The sequence below is a fragment of the Oncorhynchus clarkii genome, unplaced genomic scaffold, assembly GCF_045791955.1.
Source record: "Oncorhynchus clarkii lewisi isolate Uvic-CL-2024 unplaced genomic scaffold, UVic_Ocla_1.0 unplaced_contig_1077_pilon_pilon, whole genome shotgun sequence".
Classification (NCBI taxonomy): Eukaryota; Metazoa; Chordata; class Actinopteri; order Salmoniformes; family Salmonidae; genus Oncorhynchus; species Oncorhynchus clarkii.
In genome coordinates, this window is record NW_027260298.1 from 1 (window position 1) to 12,574 (window position 12,574).

Genomic DNA, 12,574 nt, shown 5'->3' on the forward strand with positions numbered 1-12,574 from the left:
TTTTTTTTTTCAACGGTTACAGATCCAGTTGCAGGGTGTTCATACGAATCTTTTTAAAGTGTGCTGCGGAGCTCTGCGAGATTTCTGTGATTTTCTATGATTTTCTGAAATAACACACACATACTAAACCCTCCGTAAATAACTCAGTTGTTAACGTAAAGACTTAAAACTCAGGATTCTGTAACAGCATACCCCAATGAGGATATGTGGTGATTTATAGCTTCCTGTGCCAACCGGAAGTGCCATAATTGGTGTCTCAGGGGCTGTTTCAAAGGGTTAAAAAAGTCTGATCTGTCCAAAACTTCATATATGTGATTAGGCAACCCCCATGAACTGTAAATCAGTCATTTTTCCCCAAAAAATTCAAAGGAAAAAAAAATCACACTAAAACACAACTTGAATGGAGGGACGTATTGGGGTGCGTAGAGACAGACAGTGGCTGCAATAGTTAGCTTTGTTCGAGCTAAAAAAGAACCGTCAGACCTAGAGTTCCGAAACTTTAGAAACCTGTTCTAGACCTCCGGTCGATGGTGCGTGGTGAGTTACGTGGCTCTAGACGGTTCTCGGACCGAGAAACAGCCTTGTACATTTGCAATACCTTCAATTCATTTTGACCATTACGAAAATGACGACGTTTAGAAAAGTCTCAGAGACGCAAGGCTAGGTGCATTGAAACCGGCTCGGCCCATAGAGACAGACCCCAACGTTTCTGTCCGATAGCTCGTTCAAGGACCCCGTAGCAAGGCATGGAAAAAAGTGGATTTTCAGCACCAATTAGGGTTTTTCTCGGACACCAAATGACCTATCGAGCCGAAACTCGGGATTCGGGGTCGCCTCACATAGGACTTCACATAATGTCCGAACTGGACCCGCAGCTAGAACGTAACTATGTGTTTTACCTTTTTATTATGTTTTAAACTAAAGGCGCTGTGAATTATGGGACTGCTCTGACATATGTGATAGTTGGCTTCTAAATGAGTAGTAAAAAGTGGGTTTGGTGTCATAATGACATCTAATTGACTGATGGACACTGACTTGCTAGTTGACTTTTGTGCATTTGCAATATGTTTAAACGGAGAGGGACCATCACCAAAATGGCATTCTGAAATCAACACAAAAAATGGCATCACCATAGTCTCCAGACTGTGCTGAGTTCAACGAGCTATCCCGCTTGACCGTAGCTCGCTCGGTCTAGGCGCAGCGAGCATTAGAATAGTAGGCCCAAAATGAAGCCTGCACCACAATGTCATTTGCTTTTGGGTGACAGTGAGAGAACCGTTAGAGTGAGAAGAAAAATTGCACCACATGAATGTTCCTAAGGTCCTCCCGATCTGAACAAGCCTAACCTTGACCGTGTGGCATTAACCCTTAACAGTAAAACAGTGTTTTTTGATCTCACAGATTACAGTGTCATCTCTCCCCATAGGAATACATTGCCTGCACCCCTAATTTCAACCTGAGGCCTATGTGGGTTATGAATGCCGTATGAACCTGTCTTCGGTACCAGTCCATCAGGCCACTATGAGGTCTACCTGTGTTGATTCTAAGCTTCCTGGACCAACCGGAAGTGGTTAAAATGCCCCTAAAAGTGTTTACCCATACACTGCATGCAGTTTGATAGACATAGTGCATTCAACCCTGTGTAGATCAGTCAATTCTTAACGTAAGGACTTAAAACTCAGGATTCTGTAACAGCATACCCCAATGAGGATATGTGTTGATTTATAACTTCCTGTGCCAACCGGAAGTGCCATAATTGGTGTCTTAGGGGCTGTTTCGAAGGGTTAAAAAAGTCTGATCTTTCCAAAACTTCATATGTGTGATTAGGCAACCCCCATGAACTGTAAATCAGTCATTTTTCCCAAAAAAATTCAAAGGAAAAAAAAATCACACTAAAACACAACTTGGAAGGAGGGACGTATTGGGGTGCGTAGAGACAGACAGTGGCTCCAATAGTTAGCTTTGTTGGAGCTAAAAAAGAACCGTCGGACCTAGAGTTCCGAAACTTTAGAAACCTGTTCTAGACCTCCCGTAGATGGTGCGTGGTGAGTTACGTGGCTCTAGAAGGTTCTCGGACCGAGAAACAGCCTCGTACATTTGAAATAACTTCAATTCATTTTTGCATCACGAAAATGACGACATTTAGAAATGTCCCAGAGTCGCAAGACTAGGTGCATTGCAAACGTCTCGGCCCATATAGACAGACCCCAACGTTTCTGTCCAATAGCTCATTCAAGGACCCCGTAGCAAGTCATGGAAAATAGTGGATTTTCAGCACCAATTAGGGTTTTTCTCGGACACCAAATGACCTATCGAGCCGAAACTTGGGATTCGGGGTCGCCTCAGCTAGGCCAACACATAACATAAGAAATGGACCCGCAGCTAGAACGTAACTACGTGTTTTATGGTTTTTTTATGGTTTGAACCGAAGGGGTTGTGAATTTTGGGCCAGCTCTGAAGTATGTAATAGTTGGCTACTAAACGAGTTGGAAAAAGTGGGTTTGGTGTCAGTTTGTATCAGTTTGGTGGTCAGAATGATATCTAATTGACTGATGGACTCTTGTCCACTTGACTCTTGTACATTTGCAATATGATCCTATAGTGAAAAAACATCACCAAAAGCGACATTCTGAAATCAACCCAAACGAGCGATTGAGATGACCCAGAATCACTGCAAAGCCATCCCGAGTTCATCGGGCCAGTCAATTTCACATTCCTGCAAGATTTTTATAGCATGACAAATTCGTGATGGTACCTGCCCTTTAAAACATATTGCAAATGCACAGTGACTTTGAAAAAGTAAGAAACAAAAAAAAATACATCTAAAAAATTTTGAGCATGACAAATTCGTGATGGTACCTGCCCATTGAAACATATTGCAAATGCACAGTGACTTTGAAAAAGTAAGGAAACATAAACAAAAAAAATCCAAAATTTTTATTTTTGGGTGACCAGTTGCACGTGCATTTGCAATATGATTCTATAGTGAAAAAACATATTGCAAATGCACAGTGACTTTGAAAAAGTAAGGAAACATAAACAAAAAAAATCTAAAATTTTTTGGGGGGGATGACCAGTTGCATGTGCATTTGCAATATGATTCTATAGTGAAAAAACATATTGCAAATGCACAGTGACTTTGAAAAAGTAAGGAAAAATAAACAAAAAAAATCTAAAATTTTTTGGGGGGGATGACCAGTTGCACGTGCATTTGCAATATGATTCTATAGTGAAAAAACATATTGCAAATGCACAGTGACTTTGAAAAAGTAAGGAAACATAAACAAAAAAAATCTAAAATTTTTTTGGGGGGATGACCAGTTGCATGTGCATTTGCAATATGATTCTATAGTGAAAAAACATATTGCAAATGCACAGTGACTTTGAAAAAGTAAGGAAACATAAACAAAAAAAATCCTAAATTTTTTTTTTTGGGTGACCAGTTGCATGTGCATTTGCAATATGATTCTATAGTGAAAAAACATATTGCAAATGCACAGTGACTTTGAAAAAGTAAGGAAACATAAACAAAAAAAATCTAAAATTTTTTTGGGGGGATGACCAGTTGCACGTGCATTTGCAATATGATTCTATAGTGAAAAAACATATTGCAAATGCACAGTGACTTTGAAAAAGTAAGGAAACATAAACAAAAAAAATCTTAAATTTTTTTGGGGGGGATGACCAGTTGCATGTGCATTTGCAATATGATTCTATAGTGAAAAAACATATTGCAAATGCACAGTGACTTTGAAAAAGTAAGGAAACATAAACAAAAAAAATCTAAAAATTTTTTTGGGGGATGACCAGTTGCATGTGCATTTGCAATATGATTCTATAGTGAAAAAACATATTGCAAATGCACAGTGACTTTGAAAAAGTAAGGAAACATAAACAAAAAAAATCTAAATTTTTTTGGGGGGGATGACCAGTTGCATGTGCATTTGCAATATGATTCTATAGTGAAAAAACATATTGCAAATGCACAGTGACTTTGAAAAAGTAAGGAAACATAAAAAAAATCTAAATTTTTTTGGGGGGATGACCAGTTGCATGTGCATTTGCAATATGATTCTATAGTGAAAAAACATATTGCAAATGCACAGTGACTTTGAAAAAGTAAGGAAACATAAACAAAAAAAATCTAAATTTTTTTGGGGGGGATGACCAGTTGCATGTGCATTTGCAATATGATTCTATAGTGAAAAAACATATTGCAAATGCACAGTGACTTTGAAAAAGTAAGGAAACATAAACAAAAAAAATCTAAAATTTTTATTTTTGGCATGACCAATTCGTGCATTTGCAATATGATTCTATAGTGAAAAAACATATTGCAAATGCACAGTGACTTTGAAAAAGTAAGGAAACATAAACAAAAAAAATCTAAATTTTTATTTTTGGGATGACCAGTTGCATGTGCATTTGCAATATGATTCTATAGTGAAAAAACATATTGCAAATGCACAGTGACTTTGAAAAAGTAAGGAAACATAAACAAAAAAAATCTAAATTTTTTTGGGGGGATGACCAGTTGCATGTGCATTTGCAATATGATTCTATAGTGAAAAAACATATTGCAAATGCACAGTGACTTTGAAAAAGTAAGGAAACATAAAAAAAATCTAAATTTTTTTGGGGGGGATGACCAGTTGCATGTGCATTTGCAATATGATTCTATAGTGAAAAAACATATTGCAAATGCACAGTGACTTTGAAAAAGTAAGGAAACATAAACAAAAAAAATCTAAATTTTTTTTGGGGGGATGACCAGTTGCATGTGCATTTGCAATATGATTCTATAGTGAAAAAACATATTGCAAATGCACAGTGACTTTGAAAAAGTAAGGAAACATAAACAAAAAAAATCTAAAATTTTTTTGGGGGGATGACCAGTTGCACGTGCATTTGCAATATGATTCTATAGTGAAAAAACATATTGCAAATGCACAGTGACTTTGAAAAAGTAAGGAAACATAAACAAAAAAAATCTAAACATTTTTTTTTTGGGTGAGCAGTTGCACGTGCATTTGCAATATGATTCTATAGTGAAAAAACATCACCAAAAGCGACATTCTGAAATCAACCCAAACGAGCGATTGAGATGACCCAGAATCACTGCAAAGCCATCCCGAGTTCATCGGGCCAGTCAATTTCACATTCCTGCAGGATTTTTATAGCATGACAAATTCGTGATGGTACCTGCCCATTAAAACATATTGCAAATGCACAGTGACTTTGAAAAAGTAAGGAAACATAGAATCAAATTATTTTTTTTTGGGTTACCAGTTGCACATTTCAGATCACCAGTTGCACATTTCAGATCACCAGTTGCACATTTCAGATCACCAGTTGCACGGAGGAAAATCGTTACTTTTGACTTTGACTTTTGACTTCCTATGAAATCATATTCCAAATGGAGAAAACATATGCCTTATGCACTAGTAAAAAAAAAAAAAAATGATAATAAAGTATGACTAAAGTATGTTGATAAAGTTCTTATACATGTGTAATTGACATAAAAATTGAAAGAATTTTGAAAAACGGTCCAGAAAGCACTTTTTTAAGGATGTGTGAAGTTTTTTACCAAATTTTGACATTTTTGACTTTTGACTTTTGACTTCCTATGAAATCATATTGCAAATGGACAAAACATATGCCTTATGCGCATGTAATTAAAAAAAAAAAAATTTGATATCAAAATTGGACAAAAGTATATTCATACAGTTCTTACACATGTGTAATTGACAAAAAAAGCGAAAGAAATTCGAAAAAAGGCCCAGAAAGCACTTTTTTAAGGGGTAAAAAGTTTTTGAAAAAAATATCATTTTTTCAAAATTTTTCTTTTGGATGTTGACTTGGGTTGCATTTCCAATATGAAAAACCCAGGTGGAGCGCACTCGCCCCCTGTTGGATTTTTGAGGTGTTACAATTGGCAATTGCCATATGGCATTTGCCATATACTTTGCACGAATCAACGCCGCTTTGGGTGGTATTGGACATCGTGTACATGGTTTGTCCAATGCCAATATTTTGACATTTATTTTTGTACAAATCAGGGGGGTATTCCCTTACAATTCATAATAAACACTCTCAAATGCAGACCTTCTGGAGCTGAGCAAAGATCAAGGTTAAATAAGAAAACAGCTGGACTTAATAACAAATGAATGAGGGGAACATTTTGTGTTATTGCATTATAATGAGTTACTGCATTATCTTTCAGTTGTTAAATTTCACTTTCTGTAGGCTATGCCTGTTGGCCCATTCACTCCTAACAAGCCTGTTTTCTTCTGTCAACGTTGTCGTGGCCGAGTGGTTAAGGCGATGGACTAGAAATCCATTAGGATCTTCCTGCGCAGGTTCAAATCCTGCCGACAACGAAAATGCATTTTTTTGACCCCTCCGGAGGTTGAAGTTTAGTCGTGTTTCTTATACCAATCGCATCCTCTCAGATCTCCGCAAGTACATAGGGATTAGTTGTCCATTTGGGATAGGACTGCAGGCCATCTATCCCACTTCACACCTTTACACACCTGGTTATCCAGCCTTCTAGCTCTATAGGCCACAGTAGCATAGGTTACAGGTTTGTAGTCAAGCCACAGATTTCAGGTGAGATCCCATGATACACTCAACAATACAACAACACGATTCTCATGAATAACCATTAAGCCATTTGCTAAGATTTCCCCCATTTTGACATGTGGAAACCTGTTGTCACTCTTACCCTGACGGGAAGCTCCAGACACTTTTTTTGGTCCTATCTGAGGCATTTTTAAATTCATGTCAAATTGGCCATATTCTGAAGACACTCTTATAGTCTGCAGGGTAATCGAACTGGCCACATCTAAAGTCAAGCCACAGGTAACAGGTGAGAAACCTTGTTAAACCCTAAAAGAAAAAGAAAAACTCGATTGCATTGAAAATAACCATTAAGTCATTCAGGTCGCAGACTCCCCTATAGGCATGGTTTGAAACCCCCTCCTGACAACGTTTTAGCGCCTGCATGTCATGCACCTTTGTAAAATCCAGTTGAAAAATAAATGACTTAAGGTAATGTAAATGACACCTAGTTAATATGAGTAGTGAATAACTATCGTCTTTTTAATATTCTGCAAAAACAGCTAGTTGGTGAGAGGCTGAAAGAGAATTGCAAGAATCGCGCAATAATCACAGGCGGGCCACAAACAGGCAAATAACAAAAAGCATCTCGGAACGCACAACTCGTCGGTCGTTGTCAGTGGATTGAATTGGCGGGAAGAACAAAAATATCGTCTGCAGGGGAATCGAAGTCGCCGCATCTAATGTCAAGTCACAGGTGAGCTGCCTTGTTAAACCCTAAAAATAAATAATAACACGATTGCGTTGAAATGACCCATTAAGCCATTTGTTAGGATTTCCCCCATGTGGACCTGTTGTCACTCTTACCCTGATGGTTGCTGATATTTCCAGACACTTTTTCGGTCTTATCTGAGGAATTTTATCATTTATATCAGAATGGCCATATTCTGAGGCCAGTTTAGCGCTCATTCAATGACGATTTACTACTCTTTCCCATTGAAGGCAATATTGAGGTTAAATCAATGACTGGACTTTTTAATTGATAAAAACAAATGACTATTGAAAGTGCAAGTCAGTATCGTGCATAATTGTACTGGTCTCTGTGGTGATTTTAGAGTGTTGTCCATATTTCTATATTTACCGCATAATCTTTAACCCGATACCCAGTGACTGTGCTGTAGTCAGGATGGCCGAGCGGTCTAAGGCGCTGCGTTCAGGTCGCAGTCTCCCATGGAGGCGTGGGTTCAAATCCCACTTCTGACATACCTTAAGGGAACATTTCGGCATTTCGTGTATGATCGGTGAAAAAGTCCATATTGCAAATATACGGTCCCTTACTAGACGTCCGAAATCGTTTTTAAAATTCGCGGTCGGCGTCGGGCCGTGCGGTAGGGCCAGACCTACCGGGAAGTCATCAAATGAACTTTGTCGGACATTCGGTTTCCGTTTTATAAAATAAACAAGTTTTGGACCGTTTTTCCGCTATCCCGGAATTTCCCACAAGAGGGCATACGGAATCATATGGCAATTTGGCAAAACATCACGAATCACGACGGGGCCTTATCTCGAAAACGGAAAATATTTCGAAGCCGAAACTTGGTGAGCGTAGGTTTGGCATAATGGGCAGTTGGCCCCGAACAAGATGGCGTCTAGGCCTCGACGGTTTTTGAGTTATGGCCGTTTTTCTGGGATTAAAGGTCCTAAATGGAAATAGAGAAATTATTTTTCCACTTCAGGTCAAAGTCAAGGAGCCTCCGGTGTCAATAAAAAAAGAACCAGCCATTTATCTATCGTCATTTAAGAGAAACGGAACAATGACAACTTGGTGATGGTCACAAATAGGCGTTTTTTTTTTTCAACGGTTACAGATCCAGTTGCAGGGTGTTCATACGAATCTTTTTAAAGTGTGCTGCGGAGCTCTGCGAGATTTCTGTGATTTTCTATGATTTTCTGAAATAACACAAACATACTAAACCCTCCGTAAATAACTCAGTTCTTAACGTAAAGACTTAAAACTCAGGATTCTGTAAAAGCATACCCCAATGAGGATATGTGGTGAATTATAGCTTCCTGTGCCAACCGGAAGTGCCTTAAATGGTGTCTCAGGGGCTGTTTCGAAGGGTTAAAAAAGTCAGATCTGTCCAAAACTTCATATATGTGATTAGGCAACCCCCATGAACTGTAAATCAGTCATTTTTCCCCAAAAAAATCAAAGGAAAAAAAAATCACACTAAAACACAACTTGAATGGAGGGACGTATTGGGGTGCGTAGAGACAGACAGTGGCTGCAATAGTTAGCTTTGTTGGAGCTAAAAAAGAACCGTCAGACCTAGAGTTCCGAAACTTTAGAAACCTGTTCTAGACCTCCGGTCGATGGTGCGTGGTGAGTTACGTGGCTCTAGAAGGTTCTCGGACCGAGAAACAGCCTCGTACATTTGCAATACCTTCAATTCATTTTGACCATTACGAAAATGACGACGTTTAGAAAAGTCTCAGAGACGCAAGGCTAGGTGCATTGAAACCGGCTCGGCCCATAGAGACGGACCCCAACGTTTCTGTCCGATAGCTCGTTCAAGGACCCCGTAGGAAGGCATGGAAAAAAGTGGATTTTCAGCACCAATTAGGGTTTTTCTCGGACACCAAATGACCTATCGAGCCGAAACTCGGGATTCGGGGTCGCCTCACATAGGACTTCACATAATGTCCGAACTGGACCCGCAGCTAGAACGTAACTATGTGTTTTACCTTTTTATTATGTTTTAATCTAAAGGCGCTGTGAATTATGGGACTGCTCTGACATATGTGATAGTTGGCTTCTAAATGAGTAGGAAAAAGTGGGTTTGGTGTCATAATGACATCTAATTGACTGATGGACACTGACTTGCTAGTTGACTTTTGTGCATTTGCAATATGTTTAAACGGAGAGGGACCATCACCAAAATGGCATCTTGAAATCAACACAAAAAATGGCATCACCATAGTCTCCAGACTGTGCTGAGTTCAACGAGCTATCCCGCTTGACCGTAGCTCGCTCGGTCTAAGCGCAACGACCATTAGAAAAGTAGGCCCAAAATGAAGCCTGCCCCACAATGTCATTTGCTTTTGAGTGACAGTGAGAGAACCGTTTAGGTGAGAAGAAAAATTACACCACATGAATGTTCCTAAGGTCCTCCCGATCTGTACAAGCCTAACCTTGACCGTGTGGCATTAACCCTTAACAGTAAAACAGTGTTTTTTGATCTCACAGATTACAGTGTCATCTCTCCCCATAGGAATACATTGCCTGCACCCCTAATTTCAACCTGAAGTCTATATGGGTTATGAATGCCGTATGAACCTGTCTTCGGTACCAGTCCATCAAGCCACTATGAGGTCTACCTGTGTTGATTCTGAGCTTCCTGGACCAACCGGAAGTGGTTAAAATCACCCTAAAAGTGTTTACCCATACCCTGCCTGCAGTTTGACAGACATAGTGCATTCAACCCTGTGTAAATCAGTCAGTTCTTAACGTAAGGACTTAAAACTCAGGATTCTGTAACAGCATACCCCAATGAGGATATGTGGTGAATTATAGCTTCCTGTGCCAACCGGAAGTGCCATGACTGGTGTCTCAGGGGCTGTTTCGAGGGGTTAAAAAAGTCTGATCTGTCCAAAACTTCATATATGTGATTAGGCAACCCCCATGAACTGTAAATCAGTCATTTTTCCCCAAAAAATTCAAAGGAAAAAAAAATCACACTAAAACACAACTTGGATGTAGGGACGTATTGGGGTGCGTAGAGACAGACAGTGGCTGCAATAGTTAGCTTTGTTGGAGCTAAAAAAGAACCGTCAGACCTAGAGTTCCGAAACTTTAGAAACCTGTTCTAGACCTCCGGTCGATGGTGCGTGGTGAGTTACGTGGCTCTAGACGGTTCTCGGACCGAGAAACAGCCTCGTACATTTGCAATACCTTCAATTCATTTTGACCATTACGAAAATGACGACGTTTAGAAAAGTCTCAGAGACGCAAGGCTAGGTGCATTGAAACCGGCTCGGCCCATAGAGACGGACCCCAACGTGTCTGTCCGATAGCTCGTTCAAGGACCCCGTAGCAAGGCATGGAAAAAAGTGGATTTTCAGCACCAATTAGGGTTTTTCTCGGACACCAAATGACCTATCGAGCCGAAACTCAGGATTCGGGGTCGCCTCACATAGGACTTCACATAATGTCCGAACTGGACCCGCAGCTAGAACGTAACTATGTGTTTTACCTTTTTATTATGTTTTAAAATGAAGGCGCTGTGAATTATGGGCCTGCTCTGACATATGTGATAGTTGGCTACTAAATGAGTAGGAAAAAGTGGGTTTGGTGTCAATTGATATCCGTTTGGTGTCATAATGACATCTAATTGACTGATGGACACTGACTTGCTAGTTGACTTTTGTGCATTTGCAATATGTTTAAACGGAGAGGGACCATCACCAAAATGTCAGTCTGAAATCAACACAAAAAATGGCATCACCATAGTCTCCAGACTGTGCCGAGTTCAACGAGACGCCCCGCTTGACCGTAGCTCGTTCTGAGTGCAGCAAACTTGAAAAAAAGAAGGCCCAAAATGAAGCCTGCCCCACAATGTCATTTGATTTTGGGTGGCAGTGAGAGAACCGTTAGGGTGAGAAGCACAATTCGACCTCAGGTACGTTCCTGAGGTCCTCCCGATCCGTGCAAGCCTAACCTTGACCGTGTGGCATTAACCCTTCACAGTAAAAAGAAGGTGTTTACTTGAAACAGCTTGCTTTGACTTCTCTCCCCATAGGAATACATTGCCTGCACCTCTAAATTCAACCTGAAGCCTATGTGGGTTATGAATGCCTTATGAACCTGTCTTCTATGACAGTCCATCAGGCCACTATGAGGTCTACCTGTGTCGAATCTAAGCTTCCTGGACCAACCGGAAGTGGTTAAAATCACCCTAAAAGTGTATACCCATACACTGCCTGCAGTTTGATAGACATAGTGCATTCAACCCTGTGTAGATCAGTCAATTCTTAACGTAAAGACTTAAAACTCAGGATTCTGTAAGTGGCTATGTCAATCAAGATATGTGTTGACTTATAGCTTCCTGTGCCAACCGGAAGTGCCATAATTGGTGTCTCAGGGGCTGTTTCGAAGGGTTAAAAAAGTCAGATCTGTCCAAAACTTCATATATGTGATTAGGCAACCCCCATGAACTGTAAATCAGTCATTTTTCCCCAAAAAAATCAAAGGAAAAAAAAATCACACTAAAACACAACTTGAATGGAGGGACGTATTGGGGTGCGTAGAGACAGACAGTGGCTGCAATAGTTAGCTTTGTTGGAGCTAAAAAAGAACCGTCAGACCTAGAGTTCCGAAACTTTAGAAACCTGTTCTAGACCTCCGGTCGATGGTGCGTGGTGAGTTACGTGGCTCTAGACGGTTCTCGGACCGAGAAACAGCCTCGTACATTTGCAATACCTTCAATTCATTTTGACCATTACGAAAATGACGACGTTTAGAAAAGTCTCAGAGACGCAAGGCTAGGTGCATTGAAACCGGCTCGGCCCATAGAGACGGACCCCAACGTTTCTGTCCGATAGCTCGTTCAAGGACCCCGTAGGAAGGCATGGAAAAAAGTGGATTTTCAGCACCAATTAGGGTTTTTCTCGGACACCAAATGACCTATCGAGCCGAAACTTGGGATTCGGGGTCGCCTCAGCTAGGCCAACACATAACATACGAAATGGACCCGCAGCTAGAACGTAACTACGTGTTTTATGGTTTTTTTAGGGTTTGAACCCAAGGCGTTGTGAATTTTGGGCCAGCTCTGAAGTATGTAATAGTTGGCTACTAAACGAGTTGGAAAAAGTGGGTTTGGTGTCAGTTTGTATCAGTTTGGTGTCAGAATGATATCTAATTGACTGATGGACTCTTGTCCACTTGACTCTTGTACATTTGCAATATGTTTAAACAGTGAGGTACCATCACCAAAAGCGACATTCTGAAATCAACCCT

At 40.2% G+C, this 12,574-nt stretch overlaps 2 non-coding genes across 2 annotated transcripts; both read left to right on the plus strand.

Annotated features, from left to right (window-relative positions):
• Nucleotides 1–6,298: 6,298 nt before the first annotated feature.
• trnas-aga (transfer RNA serine (anticodon AGA)) lies at nt 6,299–6,380 on the plus strand. Its single transcript has one exon. It is a non-coding gene; the product is annotated as a tRNA-Ser (tRNA).
• A 1,358-nt stretch (nt 6,381–7,738) lies between these two features.
• Nucleotides 7,739–7,821, plus strand: trnal-cag (transfer RNA leucine (anticodon CAG)). Its single transcript has one exon. It is a non-coding gene; the product is annotated as a tRNA-Leu (tRNA).
• Nucleotides 7,822–12,574: the final 4,753 nt, after the last annotated feature.